At 46.3% G+C, this 25785-nt stretch overlaps 1 pseudogene; it reads right to left on the bottom strand.

Annotated features, from left to right (window-relative positions):
* Positions 1–12064: 12064 nt before the first annotated feature.
* LOC115331489 lies at positions 12065–24346 on the bottom strand (annotated as a pseudogene).
* Between the last annotated feature and the right edge of the window lie 1439 nt (positions 24347–25785).

The raw sequence follows: 25785 nt of genomic DNA, 5'->3' as shown, positions 1-25785 counted from the left end.
CTTTAATTTTTATTTCAGGTTCCGTCGGACGTAACGCTAGACACTGCGTAAAAGTTAAGCTCATTGCCTCCGCTAGGGGAATATTCGTGGCTGGTGGTTGGTCACAAGTGCTGTCAATCAACACACTCAAGGTCATTGAAACAATTTCGGCAAATGACGGGCCCTTATTTTTGCCCATTCTTACCAATTAAAGACCAAACTCTTCGTATACAGCTCTGGTCCCGATGGCCCCTTATCGCTGCGGAATGAAATTTGAAATATACCCATCGTGCTCAGAAATAGGCTGAATATGATCTACAATATCCGTAAATGACAATCGCACCAGAGGCATAGCCGGGGGGGGTCTTATGGGGCTTCAGGCCCCCCCCTGAAATCCAGCCAACCCTACAATACACACATGCATTTTGACCCCCCACTTCCCCCACCCCCTTCCTCTGTGCCCCAAGTCATAGACATTTCAGCCACCCCCCTCCCCCTCTCCCCCCCCCCCCTGAAAAAAAATCATGGCTACGCCACTGAATCGCATGTTTGTATTTTAAGCCTGATGGCTGATGGATGGCCCACTCTGGCAAGCTCTCGGAGAGCAGCCAGCGGAAGGCACGTGACATCCGCCGCAATCATGGCGTAGATTGTCTCGGGACGAGCAAAGCTGCGGCGAGGCTAACGTCGAGAGGATGTCCCAGCCGTTCCAGCCACCGAAGCACACCAGCGATCGGTTCACCACAACCAATGATTTCCCTACACCCCCCCCCCCCCCCCAACTTGTTTTTAGAGCGCAGCTCTTAGGGGCCCGTTTCCAGCCTGAGCGGCGTCGGCGTCGCCGTCGGCGTAACCGCGCGGTGCATCATGGGAAATGTCCCATAATGCACCGCGCGAGCCCCCCACCGGGGTCACGTGACCTCGTGGGGGGCACGTGACCCCCCCCGAGGTCACGTGACCCCGGTGCATCATGGGAAATGTCCCATAATGCACCGCGCGAGCGCCCCACCGGGGTCACGTGACCTCGTGGGGGGCACGTGACCCCCCCGAGGTCACGTGACCCCCCGAAGCCACGTGACTCCCCTGAGGTCACGTGACCCCCTCCTCGAGGTCACGTGACCCCCCGAGGTCACGTGACCCCCGCCGATGTCGCGTGACCCCCGATGACGTCATCGTCACTGATGACGTCACCGGCATCCACATCGTCATCATCACTGATGACGTCATCATCACTGATGATGTCACCGGCATCCACATCGTCATCGGCATCATCACTGATCACGTCACCGGCATCCACATCGTCATCGTCATCATCACTGATGACGTCACCGGCATCCGCATCGTCATCGTCATCATCACTGCTGACGTTACCGACATCCGCATCGTCATTGTCATCATCACTGATGACGTCATCAGTGATGTCACTCATGTCGTTACCGACATCCGCATCGTCATCGTCATCATCACTGATGATGTCATCAGTGACGTCACTGATGTCGTCACCGGCATCCACATCGTCATCGTCATCATCACTGATGACGTCACCGGCATCCGCATCGTCATCGTCATCATCACTGATGACGTCACCGGCATCGTCATCATCACTGATGACGTTACCGACATCCGCATCGTCATCATCACTGATGACGTCATCAGCGACGTCACTGATGACGTCACCGACATTCGCATCGTCATCGTCATCATCACTGGTGAAGTCATCAGTGACGTCACTAATGACGTCATCGGTACCCGCATCGTCATCGTCACTGATGACGTCATCAGTGACGTCAGTGATGACATCATCGGCATTGGGGGTCACGTGACCCCCCAAGGTCACGTGACCCCCCCTGGTTAGTTTAACCCCCCCCCCCCCTCCAGTGCCCTTCCCTCCTCCTCCTCAAGAGCTGCGCTCTAATTCGGCGTTACAGGGAGTTGTAAGCGGCTTTCACTTTTTTTTTAAGGCACCCCCTTAATTCGCAACAACTCCTCTATTCTCAATGCCCCCCCCCAATTTCAATTCCTAAGGAAACCCTTGACCGCACCACCTCCAAAGCTGCTTTTGTATGAATTTTTAATGACTGGTTAATCTGCTATAAAGTCTCAGGGAGAGGGGAGTTCCTCCTTCCCCACTTCTCTCGTGTATTCGCGACTCCAACAAAACGGATGCCACCAAGCGGGAAAGCCGGGAACCAGTTGGACCAGGTCGCTCCGCGCCCCTCCGCGTCTCTGGTGACTTTTGCGGACACATGTTGTCGACGCGGTGGTGAACAATGTAACTTCACGAAGGTCCGAAAATTTCTTAAGTTTGCCTGAGTGTTCCTTAGTGTGGTGAAGCCTCAGTAGATTGTTTCCTTCCATCACGTGTTTGAAAGCCCGTTTACTCCACAACTCACGGTCGCGTGCTTTCGATTTCTTGGATAGGGAGGAATCGGGGAAAAACGTTTTGAATTTTGGTCTGTCTCGAATCACATTCAAAGTGACGACTGCTTGGTAACTGATAAGTGTTTTCTTTATATGGATGTAGAACAGTGGACTCAGGATGGCAAACGAGGCATTTCACTGGAGAGAACACCAATGTTGCAGTCAAGTGAATGGGAAGGTTCGATAGCTGCTTTTCTTGAGTTTGGTTGTGTTCGGTTAGCTTCAAGTTTGAGCCACCCACGCAGGTCGGTGCGGCTATTCATCTTGGCTGCTTTTCGCCGAAAAATCCTCTGGACCACACTGAAGGAATTGGGCTGATTTCCCAATTACTCTATTCTGGAAAACCTGCTCACTGCAAATGAAGAATGAGGGAAATTATCTGTTTTAAAAAGGTGGAGGACAAGTCTCATTATGTTGGAAGCTGTCACAGCATTTTGATCTATCGCGCCTCCAATATTTATATTACACCCCCGTCGAAGCCAGCAGCAATATACGTCTACATTGCTCAGGTTGACCGGCCACAACAAATACTCATTTTCTCCGTTCAGGATTCGAAGCAAAGTTCAATGCCCAGAGAGGTTCTGCGTGAATCTCCGATGAAGGCTCTCTTCAGTTTGTCTCTGTGCTGCCGGCTAGAACCATTTGGCCAAGTTTAAGTAGTATCTCTCTGTCTGTCAAATATACTTTTATTCAGCAGTTCACCTAATAGCTAGTCAACTAAGCTCATATTTCAACCCGAAGAATATACTAATATCGCTTTAGTGGGACATATAATGTATTATAATACATAACCCGCTTGTCAAAATGACTTCTCGATTGCTACTAAAACCTGAATTGAAATACGACTATCAGCTGCTTAGTGGGGCGCCGGCGGGTTAACATGGTCCTTGGCTCAAGAAGCGCTTGCTTAATTTTCATAATTTCCCCGCAGCCTGTGTTGTTGACTGAGCAGACGACTGGAGCTGTTTCTTAAACGCGGATACGCACAAAAGCTAGATTTCGCGGACAGATAAGTCGCATTGTCGAGGCATGCGAGTTAGCTGAAAATTACTCTCAGTGGAACAATTCTGTAGTCATCGCCACTTTCCTTAGATGATCAAAACTGATTAGTATATTACCGTCTCTCCGGAGCCCGTAGTTTCGGTTTTGAACAAAATCTCCGAAACGAAAGTTTGACATGAAAAGAACAAAAAACACCCGGAAAACAAAACTATGTTCTGCAAGTTTATGTGCACCAGCTACACTTAAAGGGGCCCTGCAAGGACTTTTTTTACTGGTTTTTAAACCTGAGCGGGCACTGAACGTAGTAATTAGGATAAACTTTTCTTTTCTCGAAATTCCCTTTATTTTAAAAGTTATAGGCAAATTAAAATTACAAAAACAAGCAAAAAATAACCTCCCTCATGACGTCCTTGGCTGCTTGAGAGTGGCTGTGAACTAGAGGAAGGGTAGTGAGCTTATCGAGCGCTGACGGCTGCTGCACTCCATGTCGACGGCGCGAGAGGGCGCCACTAAAGCATGTTCTGGACAGGCTGTATACAGCGGGCAGCCAGAGCGGCTCTCTTCGCATTTGCTGCACGATTGAACACTAATTCGGCATGACACTTCATTGGCCACAAACGACAGCAAACACGGGGTAAAGATCAGTTCAGAATGGGAGCCACTTCGCGCTGGCATACCGCGAAACGGCCAAACCGCAACACAAAGCTGCTCGCCGAAGGCCTTCGGAACGCTCGGAGCCGGTTGGATCCTCCTGTCCATACGACCGCAGCTCCGCCGCTTATATCCGGGACCTTTTCGTGTCGGTGCCTGATCCCACTACTCCTTTCTAGTATGCGCCGCCTTTTCCACCGCTTGGTGGCGGGTATGTAGACGGGTCATTTCTTGTTTCCGTACTTTATGAACTGCATTCGTTTCTTTTCTTATCTAAAATACTGAACAAAAACTACTTTTATAAATAATTGAAACTGTACGCGCTTCTTATATTTTGTATTTCGACTAAAAAGAAGCTTTTAGCCGCTCTGACCAGTAGTAAGCCCAGGACCGAAGACATCACATTTTGCACGCTTTCGGTACCTCGGGTCGCCCTCGTCAGGAGAAGTTTTTTTCGCGTCGTCCGGTTAAAATATGACGCACTGATATTTAGTTACTCTCTCCGTGCCCGCTGGCTTGCCCGAACCCCAAGAGACGTGGAAACCGCAAAAAAGGTAGATGCTTAAATATGATTGCAGGCCCCTTTAAAGATGGTGTGCAACGATTTTAACGTTGAAACAATTGGCATCCTCTGCTTTTGATATTGTTTCTCCTTGTCACAAATGACACCAAATTTAGCGGAAAAATTTCCCCGCCAAATTTAGCGCTAAATTTTTCCCGCCAAATTTAGCAGAAGAATTTCCCTGCCAAATTTAGCGGAAAAATTTCCCCGCTAAATTTAGCAGAAAAAATTCCCTGCTAAATTTAGCGGAAAAAATTCTCCGCCAAATTTAGGTCACGTGACCCCCCTGAGGCCATGTGACCCCTCTGAGGTCACGTGACCCCCCTTGATGTCACGTCACCCAGGGAGTGGGAGACGTGGGCAGAGCCAGGGCGTGCGCCAGACGCAGAAGGTGGGCTTGACATGCTCCCTTGGCCAACCAGAAACCTAAAAGAATCCCCTGGCGGTGGTAGCAAGAATCTGTTCTGGTTCAAAGTATATGTTGGTATATGGTTTTATTTAGGGGTGTCGCGAACCGGCCGAGGTTCGAGTTCGACCAGGTTCGACTTTTTCTAACCTTTTGCGGAAATTTCGACGAACCTTGTATTAAGGTTCGACTCGTGTGCGCATGCGCGACAGGCTGGACAGTTGGCTTCGGATTGGATGGTAATGGCTAAGGAATGAATTAAGGGCACCGCTGATTGGTTATTTCAGTTAATACAGTACAAAACAATTAAGTTATTAACGTCTTCAGTGACTAAAATCGGTTTCTTTTAATTGCAACTGTTCATAAAATAAAATAACTCTTTGCATAAAAATATATTCTCCAAACCTAGACACGCGTGTATCAAGGTCTGGCCACACTGTCCGCAAAGTCGAACCGGTCGAATCTGGTGAAAAGTTCGAAGGTTCGTTGAACCGGTTCGACCCAGTGGAACCCCGAAAGTTCGACCTAAAAATCCGGTTCGACAAAAGTTCGCGACACCCCTAGTTTTATTAAGCGCGTGAGAGTGAAGTGTAGTAATCCTTTATGGTTGAAAATAGGGTGCACGTGATGTTTCGATCACGATCATGCAGAAAGATGTAAGAAACTAACGCGCCACTCAACTCTGTTTTGCTCGGGTAGAGTGTGACCGCTCAGAAGGCAGATTCCCGGCCTTCGGCGCTTGGCGTATGGATTATGTCGATCATTTCGCTAGTAACACTCTTCCGCCATGATTTTGGATGACCATGATTGAAACATCACGTGCACCATATTTTCAGTCACCAAGAGTTACTCCGACGCACTTATCAGGTTTGTTTCTCGCGACCACCGCCAGGGTATTATTTCCGGCTTCTGGTTGGCCACGCTCGAATTTGTGGAGACGCCCTGGAACATGCCGAGCCCGCTTTCGGCCAATGGCGCCTCCTCATTTGTCTCCTATACTTCCCAACGAATGGCCAAACTCTTTACATATACGGCTCTGTTCTGGCCACAGTGGTTCGGTGGTTCTGGGTTCTGGCAGTTCAATCGAATATTCCGTTCCCGTTTCTGTTCTTTAAAGTGTCCGCTCCTCGGAAGCGGAGCGTATTTTACGTGAAGGAGCTATCTGCAACGCATTCACCATCTACTTTGTTGGCATTCACATACTACACGAAGCGAAGCCACGAACGACGCCGATCGCGCTTCCCCGCTTCGCGAGTGCGGCCGTGCGGGAACCGAATGGCCATTTGCATGCATCCAAATCACGTTTTTGGAGTGTTGCAGAGGCTGGCGGTAGTGTGCTGAATACACGTTTCTCCTCGTCGTGTCGTTCGCCGAAAAAGTATCTTTAAAACCGTTGTAAATGGTGAGTCTTGCCGTTGGGAACATGTGAAAAGTTTCACGAAAGCGCAGTACTGACGGAAAAAGGCACAACTCGTCAAAAACAAGTTTCAACGGTCACGCGGCGTGATCAGCTTCCTTGGCACGCCAAAGTGCCGAGTCTGTGTTTTCGTACGCGTGTTTTTGTATGTCACTTAGGTACAAATACATGGGCACCTATCCCAGTGCACTGCTGGATTGCCCGGCATGGGCTGTTTTAGTAACGTAACCATGCAAGTTCTCTTACTATCAATCATGCATGTTCCCTTGCTATCATTCATGCATCTTCCCGTTTGCCCAACATATGTACAAAATCCACGTACTGCTTTGCATGATTCTTTTCGTCCTCGAGCGGCCCGTGGATGATGTTTTGGCGAAGTGCAGGAAATGGCCCGGGCGTCGACATGGAGTGCCGGACAAAATTAAAATGATTAAAAAGGCTCCCGATTGTAAACCATTAGGCCGGCCTTAGCATACAGTTCAAAACGGTTGACCGAACACATTTGATTGAAACATGTTTTAGAGAACGGGCACGTTTATCGAAGCTCAGTTTAGAGAATGCGGAGCCTCAGTTTAGAGAATCACCGTTTATTAAAAAGGGGACGCTGTTTAAAAAAAAAGTTTACAATTTCTTGTAATGTTGAATTAGAGTGCAGCTCTTGAGGAGGAGGAGGAGGGGACGGAGAGGAGGGTATGCCCCTCCTTCTCCGCAGAACGGGTCTAGGACTTTTCGGTGTAGGGCGTTTCGGTGCAGGCTCTTCGGTGCACGGACTTTTTGGTGTGGGACTTTTCGATGCGCGGAATTTTGGTGCATGGTTTTTCAAAGCGTGGACATTTCGGTGCACAAAAAATCAAAATCACGAGTTGTTTTTTTTTTCTCTCTAAACGTAAAAGCACTATTTCTATTTCTTCGCACTTGATAATTTTTTAGACTTGGCCATGCATTTACAGCCACTTACTAATATACGACCTAGGTGACTTTGTTAGGCGGAGTACCATCCTGCGTGAGGATTGGAAACGTTGGACATTATGGTTCGCCTTGTTGGTGTCTCTTTTCCAACGTACGCACTAGTTGCATCACAAGTCTCGGGTAATTTTCAACAATCTCAAGCTTGCTGTTGGGCCTTTCCTACACAGATTACCAATAATAAAGCCGACACCTTTGCAGAAGGCGCCGAGAACGCCTGTATCAACCCAACGTGTTAACACCAAGTGATGCGACTATAGTCGGTTACAAGTCAAGAAGGTAGAAGCTCCTCCCACAAGCGTGATGCGCTCGTTTCAAATCCCTCCGCAGTCGAAAGAAGAGTTCACTGGAAATGCTCCTTGTTTCGCTTCAATGGATAGATAATGGCCACAGAGTGATACCAACTTGTCTTCGACCCCCACTTTTTAAGAAAGCGATCTTTGTATTCATTGGAGGAGAAACTAAGCCCCTGAAAGCAGCCTTTGTATACATCGGAGGGGGAAGCTAATCCCCGAAAGTCATATCTGTTTCCATCGGAGGGGGAAAACTCTAATCTCCCTATCGTGGCTTCCACAATGCTAAGTCAAAGTTGAAAGATAAAGCAAATATATACAGAAAGGCAAGACCCTCCTCGCGCGTTGGCCGCGACGTCACGGAAACGATGGGACGCTATTGGATGCGGAGGTGGCGAAGGGATATATGATTCCCTTTGAGGGGCATTTGCTGCTACCTTCTTAACCTGTAACTTACTATAGTGTGTACATTGGAAAAGAGACACCGACAAACAAACCATAATGTCCAATGTCTCCAATCCTCATGCAGGATGGTACTGTGCCTAACAAAGTCTAAAAATTTATAAAGTGTGAAAAAAAATTTTTTTAGCTAAAATAGTGCTTATTACATTAAAAAAAGAAAGATTTTGATTTTCATGCACCAAAATGTCCGCGCACCAAAATGTCCGCGCACCAAAAAGTCTGTACACCGAAAAGTCTGTGCACCGAAAAGACCGCACCGAAACGTCCTACACCGAAATGTCCGGATCCCCCGCAGAACATACCCTACATCACGTTGGAAAGTACTCATGGTTCTGATTTCTTCATGTACTGCAGCAGGTTGGTTTAAAATGTGGTTTCAGGTGGTGTAATAATTCAATACATCTGTGTCCCTAATCATCTGCTTTAGTGTCAGTTTTTAAGGTTGCATTTGCATCACATTTTCATACCTTTTCATCAACAGCATTGGGGTCTCATTTTTTGTGCACAGGTGATCTGGGGGCATGCATTTTACCGAAGATCATTTTAGCGAATGCCGGTTTATAGAATATCTTTATATTCTATAAAACCCAGAGAAGAAAAGAAAGTCAACGGGCCTCCTTTTACCAAAGTCATTTTTATAGAAACACAATTAGGGATTGGGCAAAGCAAAACTTTTTGCATCTTGCCTGGCCTACAGGGGGTTTAGTTACCCAAGGCTTCGGTAAACATGCCTCGGTGAACCACGCACTAGCCTTTTTTAAACTGTCCCCTTTTAAATAAATGGTGTTCCTTTAAACTGAGGGTCCGCTTTCCCTAGACAGAGCTTCGATAAAACGTGCCCATTCTCTAAAACGCGTTTTGATTAAATGGTGTTCGATCAACCATAGTTAATCCCATGTGATATGGGACCTGCATGTACAAGTTTACCCGTAAAAGGCCAGCCCATACACACAAATTTGGTATGTGAAAAGGGCAGTGTCAAAATATGTGTGCATGTCTTTGTCCCGGCACCGGCAGCACTAGCACAGACGTGATAAACAAGAGCTCTCAGCAAAAAGAATGTGAAATGGGACTCTGCGTAAAATACCAAACAGCTCTGCGACCAGAGGCTGTAACTGAACTTGACTGCAGCGGCATCAATCTATGTTTCTTACGTTATTGTTTCCAACTCTTTTTTGGCACATACCCAAAGAGTGGATTGTCCATTCTAATGCGGCTGTAGACAGTTGAAAAGGAAAGAAAGAAGAAAGTAAAATGCACTGAACTGAAATCAAATGCTGAACTCTGGGAGGCGTGTTGGCTTTAGCTTTGGTAACTGAACTAAACTTGTTGGCGGCGACACAGAATGTTGAAACAGAAAAAAAGACGGATGGGAAAACGGTGCAATGTATGCTGTAGCTAAACACTTTATTTTGCGACTACAGAGCAATCCACTTAAACGATACCACATATAACGATCAGTTTATAGAGTTTCTAGTCCAGATACAATAATCGGTTATAACAATTGCATTTTCGGGTTTTCTCATTATCGTTATAAGTGGATTGCACTGTACTGTTCAGTGGACATCTGCTGGTTTTTTCTTGAGGCAGCGACCTCCTATTGGGAAGATTTTTACTGACTTGGGCCTAGCAAAAGATTTGTACATCAACTGTATATAATACCCATTATTTCTACATTTAAAAGCTTTTTTCCTCAACCTACCTCAGAGATCCTGGGAAAAGTTTCATGCATGAAACTATTCTTTAGTTGAAGCCTTACATACATGGTATGGTACGCTGTGCAACACTGTTAGCAAGAAAGGGATTATTGGTACTTGTCTGCATTGTACTGAGACAGAGTATACAGACTGGCATCGAGCTAGACCGCTTAGCTAACTGCCGTGAAGGATGACTTTCCATCAAACTACTAGGTTTTGTAGCAGTCATTCAATTTTAAAAGAAAAATGGGAAATTTGGAGAATGCTTGTTTACGCTAACAGTGTTGCACTGTGCACATGCTTCGAAAAGTGTATGCCTAGCATCACTGTTTCCACAGGGTGCTGAAATAGTTCAAACCAAAATCTTGGGAGAAATCTACAAAATGATAAGTCGTGGCAGGTGCTAATTCAAATAAACATTTATTAGATATTGTATAAGATCAAGAATGAAAATTGTAAGACACAGAATACAGTGCAGCAAAGATAAATAGCACTTGAGTCTGACTAATAGTGTGTAGGCACATATCAGATATGCACATATGATGTCCTCACTGCTTGTGAAAGTATATAAAAAAGAGGAGTGAAAAGCTGGGTAGAAAAGGTTCCCCAAGAATGTTAATATCAAGCTAAACACACACAAGAAACAAAAATAGATATACAAAATAACTATAGGAGAAATGTGTGTGGAGTATAAGAGGCTGACTTCATAAAAACGTTTATGACTTTACTGTAGTAACCTTTTCACTTTGGAATGACTTTCAAAGGAACTAGTCCTTCTTGCACATGCCCATTAACAAACCTCAACTTCGATACTACAAGTTAAAATCGCAAATTCTAATCAACACTTCAGTGCAAACACCTTGGACAGCTAATTCCAACAAACAATGACAACATTCTGTAAATGTGGCAGTGGAGTGCCTCATAGGTTCAGGCTTCTACATAGCCTAACAGATGGGCAGCAAAAGGTTTAGTTTAACACGAGATTCAACCTGCAATATTTCAATGATGTCTTACTTGCAAATGCAATTAGAAAGATTCTTTCAATAAAGTGTTCAGCAAGGAAAATTACAGCACCGAGTTTCAACATCATACATATTTGGCTGACTACTGTGATAAAGAGCCTCATACTTGTGACTTACAGGCCTCTCTTACAAATGTATAATTTATCTCAGCAAGTAGAAAACATTACAAACACAAACTCACAGCTTTAAAACATGCTTCTACCACATGACTGTTTGTGCAGTGGAGGCACTTTTTCAAAGAGGATACTGCACTTGTAACCTTTGCTGGATGCTTACAGTGAAATTATGTATACCAAAAAATATACAACTTCATGCCATAAACCTGCAATGCCTCTCTGGAAAGCCATTTGAAAGCAGGGACGTAGCCAAGTGCAGGGAGGGGCGCCACAAAATTCTTCATGTCAGCTGCGCACCATCTCCCTCCCTCCCAGCCCAGCCCAGCCAGCCCCAGCCCCCCCCCCCCCCCCCCCCCCCCCCCCCACCACCACTTTGGGATTATATTAGTTATCAGTGAAGCACACACTAAACCATTATTTCTTTTTTTGTTGAGAAATGTAAGAAAGAAAATATCTGCTCACTGAAATTTAAAATTTTCTAGCCAAGCTGAAAATTATTTTGTATTCTGATCCTTAACTTACTCCATGGAAATTTCTGAAGACAAACTACATTAGGGCAAAGCTGAGGTTATCCTTCAACCAGCTGGAACTATAATACCACAGGTACACAGCCTCGAAGCATACGTCGAAAACTACTCCTTGTCTAGTCTAAGCAAATAAATGACAAAAACAGAAGCGCAAGAAAACGCATGACAGAAATACAGATAATATAAATTAGGAAAACCCTAAACAGCCAGAAAAAACACCAGTCTTGAAATTACTTTGTCTGTACCATGAATATAATAAATGGTAGACGAGACAGTAGTCCCAGACATTTAACTTGAACAACGGAGTCTAGCCACAGTTTCACTGCACTACGTCAAGCACAAGAACATCCCGAGTCGTCACTGGTAGATACGCAACAAGAAATGGCCACAAAAGGTGCAGCAACAGGCACAACGTGAGGAAAGCATTGCAACAAGCCCTGTAAAAGGGACCTACAGAAGTTGACACATGCGAGAGGAAACACCCCCAATAAAAGAGCCTAGCAGGGGCCTAGGCGCTTTGAGAAACCCAAAGCAGTTGTACAGTGACAGTGGTCAAAAAACCACTTTATCCCACACCTGCAAAGCCAGTCAAGGCCGTTCCCTCGCTCAGGTGGGCTATGGGTGGCTCTTCCACAGCTTTATAGATCTTGCCACACTCTTTGGCAAGGATGTGTTCCTCTTCTTGCTTCGCAATCCAGCCACGCACACTGTTGGCTGTAGCCTTGTGCGTGAGGCCGCCTTCCCGCAGGTAGCACGTCCCATCGGAAAGGGTGTACACCGTCTGCTGCACCCCGCACACTCGTACCTCCACCACATACTTGGGGTTCCTCGACGGAATTTCCCCGGCATACCGCAGCACAGGTACAAATTCCACCGATATGCTCGAAGGGATCAGCCGCGGCTGCAGGTCTTTCACCATGGCGTCTATTCCCAAGCGGAGTGCATCCCGCTCCGCATGGTCGAGGTGGACGCCCTGGATAAAGCGGTCATGGGTGATGCCATAATAGATGGTGCAGGCTTGCCATGTGTTGAGGAAGGAGCAAACCAGCTTGGCGAGGGTGCGCACAGAGGCCAACTTCATGTTGGTCACCGGGCGGAGCTCGTGAGTGTCGTCGCAGTCAAAGTCCACCAAGCTGCTGTGGAGGTAGAAGTGGGCGTGGCCACTGGCTGCCTGGCTGCCGGGCAGGCTCGACAGGCTGGCGGGGCTCAGGCGCTTGATGACATGGGGCCCTGCACAACAGCAAGTCTAGAGGGAGGAGCACTCGTGAGAGCTTCGGGTGGTCCGACTGTGGCAGCACGGCAACACACCTAGGAAGCATGAACCTAGCGCAGCTAGCTCATATAAGGTAGAAAAGGGCATTAGAAAGCTAGAAAATTCATTATATTTTATGGCTATACTACTGGCTATACTCGGCGACAATTTTTCTTGGCAATGCAGTGGAAGGTACAGGCACGCATCCCCTCTCCCGTTTTGAGCGCTGAATAAAGCTGTGCGCGGGGCTCCCCTCCTCTCCCCAGAAAGGTCAAGAAAAGTTGTCGCCGAGTGTAGTATACAGGTTTGGCTGTGCAGCACAAAAACAATGAGCACTCTTTTGCAGGCATTTGCATAGATCTGGGAGTTCATTGTTTAGTGATGAGCAACAAAAATGACCCCAAAGGATACTTTATAACATAAACTTAATACAGCTACATGGCCAAACATTTCATTGCTCTCAGAGAGGAAATAAGTACTAATTATTAATTCATCAATCCAGTAATCCAATACAATAATCTAAATTATCTATACTCGTTTTCACCTCCAGAAGCGTAGTGAAAAAAAAAAAACCGGCTCCTCGCAGGGCATTACTCATTTACCCCTTTATGCGACAAATTAAAATATATGTATATGCAGTTTAGGTTAGACACATGCCATCTTATCAAGATGTACACATTTCCAACACGAAATACATTGCGAAATACATATTCCTCCGCCAACCATATTTTGTAGGAACTATCTAGCTCAACGTATGAACAATGCGCAAAACTTTTTTTCTTGAGGTGAAAACAAGTATAGTGCTTATGGTTGAAGTATAATTTAATAGAAAGCAATAAAGACCATCATGGCTTCCTCCGCACTGCAGTTTGTCTGTACAGGAAAAGATATAAAAAGGTACATACGATACTCACCACACTTTACTCCATTTCGAAGTCCTTTCTGGTCAATCGATTCTTCCACCTTATGATAGAGAAGCATTTATAAGTCCAAACAGTTAGTGCCACCAAATTTCTGTAGTTATAACTTAGATGCATTATCAACCTGCCGTACACATTCTCCCTCCCACCCTCTAGTTCTTATAGCCTTCTTATAGCAATTTTTATAGCCTCCAAGTACCTTGAAGGCTATAAGAATAGTCACCCTCTAGTTAACCTGCAGAAATTTTCTAAAAACTAATGTCAAATACCACACTTCGTCATTTTGGATTGTCACAGAGAGTACCGTAAAATACCGAGCATCCGCCCGTTCCACAATAAGCGCCCACCCTCAATTTTGTAACATTTTGAAAAATACACAAAGACATATCCTTACACATTGCTGACAGTGCCCATCCCCCAGTTTTAAATGATTATCTCTAAATTTTGAGTGGGCACTTGCTCAGGATATTACGGTATATCACTGACAGTAAAATCTCTATAGGCAACCGGCAATGCAGTTTAGCACTACACGTTGCGCCATCTAGCGGCTGCAAAATAAAGAAACTGGGTAGGCCAGGATGACGCGGGTTGCGGGGGCTGCGGGCGGGCGCATTCAGAAACCACCTGTGAACACGGCGTCTCGGATTGGTGTTAGCTTTTTTGGAACCGTTTTTCATAAAAGTAAGTCCCAACTTCACGTCTCTATAACCTTGCCGGGTTCCTGTGACATCTCGCCTACTCCTAGAGTTCCCCCAAAAAATAAACGTTGCTATACTGCTGCACGAAAGACGGCCACAGTCGCGAAGGTGACTCAAGCGTCAAACTTTACCGCTTCCCTTTGAGATCTTGGGAAGCGACACGGCGACAGAAATGGATTACTGCAGTGCGACGCATCAAGTAAGTGAATTTTACAGAAACTCTTGGGGGGGAGAGGGGAGAAGTGAACGAAAATTTATGTGCAGGCTTGGAAAGTGGTCTAACGAACTCGTTTTGCAGACTACACGGCGAAATAACATATTTATACACATTATATTACGAGTCGCTTAGACAGCATAGGGAAATACGGTAGGAACAATCGGGCCGATTGTTGCTTCGCTGTGACGTCGAGAATCTGGCGATCAGGTCTTCAAGCGAAAGGCCCGTCGGCCCGTTCCGGCACTCCTAATGCCGTTCGGTACGCGTGGCCGCAACCAAAACCTTCCAAACCTGCGAGTTTTCAAATAGTGGATTTTCGTAGCACAAAGTTTTGTTTGTTTCAGCAACCAAATTTAATGCTGAGTCTGGTAACAAATGTGACGGCGTGCAGAAAGCAGGATGCTGAAGTCTTTATTTAGAAAAAGCTTGTGCGAAGCGTAAATATCCTTCTTACACATACACTTTGTTGCCAGTTGCCTTTTTACACCAGGCTTTGCAATGTGCGTACGGTTCTCTAGCATGCAGACTTTGGTTCTAATTGGCCAAATTTTATTCTAGTGTGTGTGGCCGTCAGGAGGAGAGGACGGCCGAGCGAGGCGCGAGCGGGGGCCAGCCGGTGAGGAAAGAGGAAGAGCGTGATGCATGAGGCTGGGGCTGGGCAGGAACGATAAAGCCGTTCTGGGTGGTCAGGCCCATGGCAATCCCTGAGAGCATTCCACCAGCGAGGTTCGAATCAGGACTGGCGGAAACGGCGAGCCCTGGCCATACCGGCCTGGGCTTTAACGATCCCAAAGTGGCTCCGCAGCGAGACCCTGGCTGTCATAGCCCGGAACAGCTAGCTTACGCAGCGCTGGCGTATGGGAAGGACGATCCGCAGGTCTGCACAAGGACTCCGACTGCGAGCTCAAAACAACAGGCGACAACTAGGGTTGGCGGGTCCGGACTGCCGACTCTCAAAGACGGGCAACCGGGTAGTACAGTAAACCGATTCGCTGCCTTCTCGTTGTGTTGAGTCACTTTCTGGGAGACGAGCGAAGCACATACCGATCGGGCGCTGATTATTATATAGGGGTGAAGACAACTCAAACTGGTGTCCAAATGACAACTCTAGAATATGCTCTAAACATTTCGACCCATCAAGGCTCCCAATGGTCTCACAAAAATGCATAAAAGAACCAGGGACACGGCGCGCACATACACACGAGGACTGCTGAAATCGGGGTCGCCGCCGCTCGCCACGGCTTGACGGGCAGACCGGCCGCCCCAGTAACACACACGCCTCTGCTCATGGCGCTGAATGCAGCACTCCCGTGGCGCCGCCTGGCCATTGCCGGCTGGCTATATACCCATTTTTAAGGTAAACAACAACAAACAAGATGGCAACTTCCAGTTGCCATATCCATTTCCGGTTACTGGGTGTTGTGCATGTTTTCCTACGGGGCTCGTGCGACTAACAGCGCATATTATTGGAGTTTGCCTCTGAATAGCCGAGCTCGTTACAGGCAAAACTTCACCTGTCTAAGAGGTCCTAAACTCATTGACCCGTTCGACCAAACCAATGCAAGGATATTAATGAAGAGCGGTGTTTGTACCCGTAAGTGACCTGGCCCGAAACGGCATAGCGTTTTACTACGTTATGCGGAGCTTTACAGTTTTACAGGTAAGGCCGCGAGTAAACACAGACTCATGCAGTTGCGCTTGACTACGGTATGGCGACTTACAACCGCGAATTGACGGGACATGTGTGTTTCGTATGTCGCATGCAAGGCTACGACGCTTTATACCAAGCAGGGACGTCCCAGTGGCTCCTGGTCATAACTCAAGGTAAGTTCTCACAACGTAGTCGGACACTACTAATGTCCGTAAATTAATTTTTATCCGTGCTTCGTACGATGCACGGTGGAAAGCAATCAATTCAATGGTTACTATGACAGGCGGCATACAACGCACAGTGATACTACTACTAACATCGCAGTAGTATCACGACGTAATGTAATCAAACATTCTCAAACGCTGATGCGTGAATTTAGGTATGCCAGCCGAGAAAAGCTTGGAGCGTGCGAATGCTCCCAAAGACGCATAACTGTGGGACAAAAATATAGCGAGACTTGCAGTATACGAATTCTTGAGGAACAGTCTGGCCCTGTCCTTTCTGGGCACCGTGCGTTACGGGGCAAGTCACTTTTTATTAAACAGTTCATTTTTCTCATAATAAAATGGCTTATCAATATAAAGTGCACATATTCCCGCATTATTAGACCCCCCAAAATAAAAAGACTATGAGGCTGTTCTTTGTTGATAACTTTATGTTAATTTAATAATTTGTTAAGCTAATAAAACCCTCTTGGCCAAGCCGACTCGGCGTCCCATTTTGTCAATGAAAGGCTCATAGACACACGTTTTACACTTGATAGAGAGTTTTAGCAGATTGTTTCTTCGACCCGATAACGATACGATGTATGCCCAAGGCCTTTGGAGAGAAGAGGAGGTATCGTTATTGGGGCAAAAAAATGATCTGCTAAAACTTTCCAATGTCCAGGCATTTCGTTGACAAGACATGATTGCATTGCCGTTCCCGTGCGACGGTGACGACAGTAATGTTCATCACGCGGAAAACAAAACAAAATCACTTGGGAGAGTTGGTCGACAGCTTCTGGCAGTCGCATAGTGCATCAATGAGCACATGCCAGGCGGTTGGGTGGAATTTACCTTTGCACAGCTACACCAAAAACGATTTGACACGAAGTAAAACCCCATAAACAATTCCGAACCAGAAAGCGTTTTGGCAACGAGATGCCTGGAGGGGGGGAAACCCGAAAGTCGCCAAAAGGTCTATACAGTAGGACTAAGCGATGAGTAAAAAGATTTACTTGATTAATCGTTACCCTTTAATCGATTGCATTTACCTTCAGGCATAATACCTAAAAGAAGGGCAAAACCAACACATTTTATTCTCTATTTATTTCTATGTAATTGATGGTGAAATGAACAGACTCATAGGAAACTTGACAAATTTGACTGTACTGCCCACAAAAAGACAAACCAATTTTTTTTTTTTTTTTTTTTAGGGAGGGGGGGGAGATTCACATGCAGATATGCATCTCATATTTTCCCTTTTGCCTGTCTTTTTTTTTTTTGGGGGGGGGGGGGGGGGGGAGATTTACCTGTCCAATTAACGAAGGGCATCTGGCACGCCCTAATGAGGAACTAAGGATTAATTTCGACCGCCTGGGCATCTTTTGATGCCCAGGCGGTCGAGAAGAAAACACGGCGAAACAATTTTAAAAATCAAATATTTTTACAGTATCATTTAACACTTCTAATTACTCTGTATGACAATCATAGGGAATGCTAAACTGTATTACTGTGGAATGCGACAATGCTACCTCCAAAATTCAATAATTATGCGCAAAGCTGTAAAGGAGGTATTTTTTATTAAATGCCAAGTAAATCGATCAGTTGCCCAGGCCTACTACAGTAGTACAGTATAACTTCATTATAACAAACCTTGAGTGTGATGAAAATTTTGGTCTGTCGTAAAAGGAGTACGCAGAATGCAGATCTCATTACAGACTTGGAGATGGATTACAACTGGAGTCTGTCCTAACCAGTGAGATTGACAAAATGAAAATGTATATTAGAAAGAGCTGGTTTATTGAAACTTCTAAACTTTGAAAAAAGGTAATGACCTTTTGTTAAGCTCTTCTGATGATCGTCATCACCGTGCACTTTGGGTCGTACGAGGCTCGTGAGCCACCAAGCACAAGGCAGCAGTACGCAAAGTGGATGCCACAGCGGCCACCGCTACCGAACCAAAGCCGCATGATGTCTGAAATAACAACTGCTGTCGAAGAGTTTGCTAGAATGGAATAATGAACTACTTACAAACTCCCTAAATATAGTCCAATATATCCAAATGTATGTTATAACAAAATCTGTGATAAGCAAAGCTGGCTCAATGGCATAGATGGGCAGACCGACCACACTTCAAAAATTGGTATGTTATAACCAAATTTCTGCTCTAACCAGATCTGTTGAAATGAAATTATACTGTACACAGAAACTCCCATGTGCTAAGAATGAATTAAAAACTGATACATAGCAATTATACTATTCTAACCAGGGTTCTGATATAGCATGCATATCATTCACTCGAACTGGTTTCGCAAAGGGAGATCTCCTGCTCAATTCCAGTTTAAATTAAAAAGGGCACTTGACGATAACTTACTTCCAGGAGTTTCTCGGGAGTCATAGCAACAAACGTGGCCGTCGCTGGAAGCCTGCAATAACCCAATGAGAAGCCACCTTTCGAGACTATTGCGAACCGTTTACAATTTAGATCACAACAAAGCCACGCCAGGAAATAGCACAAGCAGACCTGGCTGCATGCCCACCTGCGTTTCCAGTACGCAGGACCGAGAATGGTCTCCAGGCAATGGTCCACGTCTCTGTGCAAGACGCTGCCGGGAGCCGAGCTCCGCTGGATTTTAGTGAGAATCTGCAGCACTGTGTGGACAGGGATAACATATATTGCTGAGAATAATGTGAACCATTCTGCATGCGGGTGCCTAACATTAACACTGTAGTCTGGGGCAAGCCCTAAACCTCACTGCAGCAATCGTAAAGCTCAACCCTGTCAAAAATATTTCAGAGGCTTAGCAAGTTAAGGAAACAAAATTGGGTGATAAGGAAAGCGGTTCTCGAATTCAGCGTTTCCCGGAGGGCCATAAAGGTTTAGTAAATGCAGGCAATAGACAAATGTTCCTCGAAATTAAGTAAAAAAAAACACTCAAACAAACTAGATAAATACTTAGTAAATTATGGTTTTTACATTATCACCAACTATGCAGTTTGCATGCCACAATTTTGGCATTTTGTTGCCCATTTGATAAATCTACAGTGTTCAATTATACCTTTAAGACTACTCGCAGCAGACAAAGCAATGTACGGCAGCACAGGCAGCCCAAAATGCTCGACTCACACTCAGAATCGGCGTACTGGTTGACCAGCTCCTCGTTGTGTACAAAAATGGCCTGCAACAGATTCACCAGGTGCTGTTTCTCAATGGTATGAACGACGTAGTTGTCTGGATGGCGCCTCTCCAGGAGCTTCTTTAGACGTCCTGGACAGGAACAGAGGAAGGTTTTCCAAAAGTGCCAACACTTAGGCTTAGACGGCGCTGGTGATGCTCCATCGCACAATTATGTAAGATATGTGCCAAAGAATCAATGAAACCGAATACCCGAGCAGTTAAGGAGGGTGTCCATTTTTATTTGTGTTACTCTCCTGCATACGCAAAAAGTGGTGCTTTAACATTCCGTACCGAGCCTATTCAAATCAATCTGACTGATGGATTTCACACGCCCTATTTCCACGCACTCTGTGCCGCTTTTAGACCTGTGATGCCATCCAGGATATCACAGAGGAACTCCACTCTAGTTTTGGTTTTTGCTTTTCCGCGAGAGGGCGATTTTTCCAGTGTTACTTGAAGTACATCCTCCGAGTATGAACTTGTACTTTACTTTACTGTGAGTAAAGCACAGAAAGTATAAAGAAGTATTTTTCTGGTACTTTCCGAGGAAAGTACAACTCCCAACTCCAAAGCACATTGCCCAAATTTGGCCTCGTTAAATTTGTATCGCAAAATGATGCTTTGTCAACTCTGAAGAAATACTGGGAGGGATAGAGACCTACTTTCACCAGAAACACGGGCAGAGAACGCATCGCTTTATTTGTACTGGGGGCAGCATTTCCGCAGCATTTTGAACTCTCGCTCATACAGTCCAAGCGAGGAGGTTAAAAATATTAAGAATGGACACTCCCCTACGAGATTATTGCTTACGGAAGCTATGATGCCGATGTCACGCTCTCTCCTAGTATGTTTCAATGCCTTGAGTGCAAGCGGCGCCAAATTCAGAGGTTGGAAGGAGTTCTAAATATGGAGCCATTTCTGAAAATAACTATTTAGTGGCCACTTGACTTTATTTAATATTCGCTGCCATTTCTGAAAATATATGATTCACCCCCGATTACCCCAGGGGAAATGCATAGCAGTTAAAGAAAACACTGTATAGGGGCATGAAAGGGCATCATGTAACATTGTGTTAAAAAGTACTTGCACTTTACATTGATAGTAAATTGTATTTTAGTACTTTACTCCAAGTACATTGTGCCCGGTGTACTTACTACTTTACTTGAAGTACATGACCTCTCATTTCCTTTGTACTCTACTTCAAGTACTTTTATATGTACTTTACCCAACACTGGATTTTTCCACTCAACTTTAAAGGTCTAGGATTGTGAGCGATCGCATCAAGCATGGCGTTCTTGTTGCGCTGACTCTCCTCAGAAACACCATCTGACTTGCGATTCTGGTGTACATGGAATCAATTTTGAGGATGAAAGTGACAGCAGTGGGTTGGAAGATGTTCTTTCATGGGATTTTAGTTTCGATTGTGCCAGTGGGTCAAACCAGCTGGGATTGTTCACAGGCACCTGTAGGTATGTTTCGTTTTGCGTGCCGAGGGAACTTGTTGCCTCCGTGAGCTTCGGTGGACATACTGGGCGTGTACTGAATTCATTATTTGTCATCTGCATGGTGTCAACCTCATACAGACTTGGTTTTATGCCATCACCAATAACATGAGTGGTCAGCATAACGCTACGAAGTAGCACGAAAATCTTTGGTCAGGGATTCGGGGAATGGTACAGTCATCATGGGGGCTTACTTTTATTTCTGCAGAACAAGAAGTTTTGCATGGAGGCTTTTCAAACCCTCAAGAATTTCTTCTAGAAGAATAAGGTACAAAATGTACATTTTGTATTTTTTTTACACCTAATTTTTTGCAAGGCACGTTGAATTAAAATAAAACTTCTGTGTTAGTTACACATTTGACATTACATTTGTTTTTATTTCTTGTGCTATATAATAAATATCTTGTTTGACATTTACACTTCTGAAAAGTGAACTTCTTTAGATACAGTATGGTATGCTTTGGTACACCTAGTAGCAAAATTTGTGGCTAAATAATTTTTTTTACTAAGACCACCCCATTACAGCCTTTTTTCCTGCTGTAGTAAGAAAAAAGTTAATCTAGACAAGCAAACTCTCAGCTGGGCAGTCATGTGCCTCAACAGGCACATGACTGCAAGAGGACCATTCTTATTCCTCTCAGCCAGCATATTTACTGCAATAGAATGGAAAGGTGAGCGAGTAGGTGCATTCTGCGAAAATAAAAGCACCAGGAGGAAGATTGGCTAGTTGGCACATTCAGCGAAGAACTTTGTTTGTCTCGCCATTCTTCCCTAGCACTTTTATTTTCGCTGAATTTACTGATTTGACTCGATTTAAAGAAACGCTACTTGGAAGTTATAAGGCTCACCCAGCACTATCATGACACACCCAGACTCTGCAACTTTAGAGCGTCCACCATGGTGGCGGCAACACTGCAGAAGGCAGGAAACAGCAAGGATTCGGGTGTCGTAGTCCGGACAGCAAAGAAGGCCGCACAGCACCTTGAAGCCACCCAGTTGCAACATTCGGTGTGTCATGTTTGCGTGGAAGGAGACTGAAAACAGCAATGACCACACATATTTGGCAACAGAAAGAAGCACCAATGCAAGAGCGGTCACCAAGCTGGTCATTGGATCCCAAGGCTGGATGTTAAATCTCAACCAATTTAGGCAAGGGCAAATTACCTTCCTCGCAAGCTAGCAGTATTGTCGGAAGTGTTCCGAAGGAAGTGTGGCAGAGGGAAAGACTGAGGGGGGAGAAGTGTGTGTGTGTGTGTGTGTGTGTGTGTGTGTGTATGTGTGTGTGTGTGTGTGGGGGGGGGGGGTGACGCCATTATACAAAAAAGCCTGGGAGGCGACGGCCCCCCCTCCCCCTGTTCGGATGCCATTGCATGCTAGTGAGTAGCACGTACAGATATCTTGCACTGCCAAGGTCCAATTGCTGGAGAAAGGCAATACTACACATAACGCTATGGGTACTGCCTACTAGGGGTGGGACTGCTATTTGCATAGAAATCATCACATTAATTAATGCTGATCTGCTAGACAAGGAAAAAAAAGTGAGTGAACAAGGAGCTAAAAAAAGGCCAGGCACCTTCACTCTTGTGGTGGTATGTAATGCTGACCACAGTTCTGATGCATTCCTTCAGGAGATTGAGAAAAGGAGCTGCTTGAACATCTGAAACAAAGGGGGAGAAAAAAAAAAGTGACAGTCACTCTTAAGCTACAAATCTGCCTCCAATGGCATGAATGATTGAGAATGAATGCAAGCTTCCATGCTCAGTTCGTTAAAGAATATATGAAGCTAATGCAGATAAAAAATAAAAAAAACCTAAAGTTTCATTATGCAATGCAAACAAAGCTGAATCATTAGATATGTTTTGAGTAAAAACTGTTTACACTAACATAATGACTCATTTATACGAGAATCACATTCCTAGCAGGGCCCAGTATGGTTTTCCGTTTAGTATATATTGTGCATCATTGTTGACCGAGTTCCGTCATGGCCTTGCATTGGCAATCGAATGTGGTACTCGGTCCTCTACAAGTAGCAGGAACTAGAAGAATGGTCTTTACCTTTCAGAATGCAGAGGCTAACTTGCGGTGGAATGCACTTGAAGGATGGCGGCAGGTCAGAGAGAACACTCCACGAGACCTGATAAATGTCTCCATAGTCCATGGCCCAGACGTCTGCCACATTCCCCTTGACTTGTAGCACAAGGACTCTCCGCGCCTGTTCGCCAGATGACTTCAACCCGACGATGCTTCCGACTGAGGGGGCATCTTCCAGGGCTCCGTCCTCCCCTAGAGACTCCAGGAACTCCGTTAGGGCCTTGGTGAGAGCCTCGACACTTTCCCTGGTCTCTGCGCTGCAGTATACCCACAAATGCTGATCGTCCTGGCAGCCAACAACGTCGAGTTTCGACAACGTGCCCACATGTAGTCGCTTCTGTTGAGGCGTTTCGAACAGGGAGTCAGGCCCTTCATTCCTGTTACAGCCACCGACCCACGCGGTGGCACCTCCTGCCGGAATCTTGCGGGCCTCGAATGGTCGGCTGAACGTGACGACGTAGGTCAGAGGCCTTATCCTTTCCACTGCCTTGCCGAGAAAGAGCTTCCAGCGCTTGATGCCCGCTTCGCCTTGCAAAATCTCGACACTACCTTCAAGTGATCGAAGGAGCCCGGTCTCGTAGAACAACCTGACATCCCGCCCATTCACCGTGCAGATCCTTGGACCGACGGACGAGTCCGTGTTGCACAGGTTGAGCAGAAGTCTCATGAAGATGACGTTGTTAAGAATCATCCAACGCCCCTGCGGGTCTTGCTTGATAGCTAGGCGGATTTTGTAGAGGATCTTCAAGGCTTCCTGGCAGATGGTGCAGACGTAGACGCCCGCGACACATTTACGCTCAAAGTGCAGTGTTGCGAAGCACGCAACAAAAGATCGGGTCATGTCCAAGAAAGTTTCACACCGAGGAGTTCGACTGGCCCGATTACCAAACTCCGCTTCATCAGAAATCGTCGATCTGTCTGACAAGTCGAAACTCATGTCGCGGGTGGGCGACTTGACTATCAACAACGTGATCAAGTGACAAGTCGTATTACCGCATTACCTGTAGTGTCACCCGCGCAAAATCAAACACACGCGAAGCCGGCGACACGGCCAGACACGACGTCGGTGGAGCGGGCGAAGCCTGCCGGCCTGCCCAGCCTGCCCACTAAAGGAAAGTAAGAAAGAAACAGAAGGAAAACACAAAGACTACCGAGAAATGGGCGAGACGTCGCGCCACCTAGCCTACATATTTCGAACTCGCAAGATCACGGCATGGCCGGCATGGCCTCCGAGATCCCGAAGCGCCTTCGTGCGCGCGCTTCGGTCCCGAAGCGCGCGCACGAAGGCGCTTCGGGATCTCGGAGGCCATGATCACGGCGCAGAGCAACGTTAGCCTGTTTATTTAGTCAAAAGGTGCCCGAACCGCGGCTCTCAAGCCTCGTTCCATCGTACCTCGTAGCAGAGCCTGCCGTATTGCAGCGCGAGTGCGTGCACCTGACGGCCATCTTGCATCTCGAAAAATCGCGTTTTTGGAGTTGCGGAGGCTGACGGTAAGCGTGCTGAAGACACGTTTTCTACTCGTTCGTCATCATTCGCCGAGCCGTGATACTTGTCGTTGAGAACACTTGGAAACTTTTACGGAAGCGCAGTGCCGCAGGAAAAAGGCACAACTCGTCGAAAGCAAGTTCCGGCCGCCGGCACCCTCTGACATTTTCCAGGGGTGCTGGCCCTGCTGGGCAACATGCTGAGCCCCGTGCGTTTGGCTCAAGGCCAAACGCACGAGGGCTCAGTGCAACAATGCCTGCAACCCCCCCCCCCCCCCCCCCCCCCCCCGCGCGTTCCCGGTTGCTCAGCACCGCCAAGCCACATACTTGGCTAAGGGCAAGCACGTGGCTCTGTTTTGGTTACGGCTAGTTACCCACCAAATCATGACACACCCTTCGCCCACGAAATTCCAGGAAAAGATTGCGAAGTAAAGCAAAGCGTCAGTAAACCGCGGAAGACGCGGCAGCTCCGAAAAAAAATATGTGTGTGTGTGTGTGTGTGTGTGTGTGGGGGGGGGGGGGGGGGGGGAAGAATATAAAGTATTAAAAAAAAAAAAAAAAGCCGGCGCCTCCGATTTGGATAGCCAGTCAGGGAGATCTCCTCTCTACTCCTGCTTGGTCGTCTTCCTGGGGCCCTCCCATACTGCACTTGCGGGTTTGTCAAGCGGCGGAACGCGCAGCGCACTAGCTGTATTCGTCCACCCAGCCGGCAGGCTTCTTCGCTTTGCTTCTATTTTGACTCATTGACGTTTTCCAAAGCACAAAAACATTTCTTCTAACCTTGTTGAAATAACCTGAGACTGGGGTAGAGAAGAAGCATCAAATCGTAGAAGGGACAGAAAATAGACAGGATGACGTCTCAAACTCAGCTAACTTCATTTATTTTGTCCTCCTCGATCCTTATATAGTCCCAAACTCAAGGTCATCTCCACCAACACAAAAGGATGAAGTCTAAACAGTTCAAGCGCCACAGCCTTCGTCAAACAATACAAGAACGTTGACAACGTTTGACGAAGGCTGTGGCGCTTGAACTGTTTAGACTTCATCCTTTTGTGTTGGTGGAGATG

Source organism: Ixodes scapularis, unplaced genomic scaffold (genome assembly GCF_016920785.2).
Source record: "Ixodes scapularis isolate PalLabHiFi unplaced genomic scaffold, ASM1692078v2 PGA_scaffold9__187_contigs__length_104089568, whole genome shotgun sequence".
In the NCBI taxonomy this organism is placed as follows: domain Eukaryota; kingdom Metazoa; phylum Arthropoda; class Arachnida; order Ixodida; family Ixodidae; genus Ixodes; species Ixodes scapularis.
This window is presented reverse-complemented; position numbering and strand designations above follow the sequence as displayed.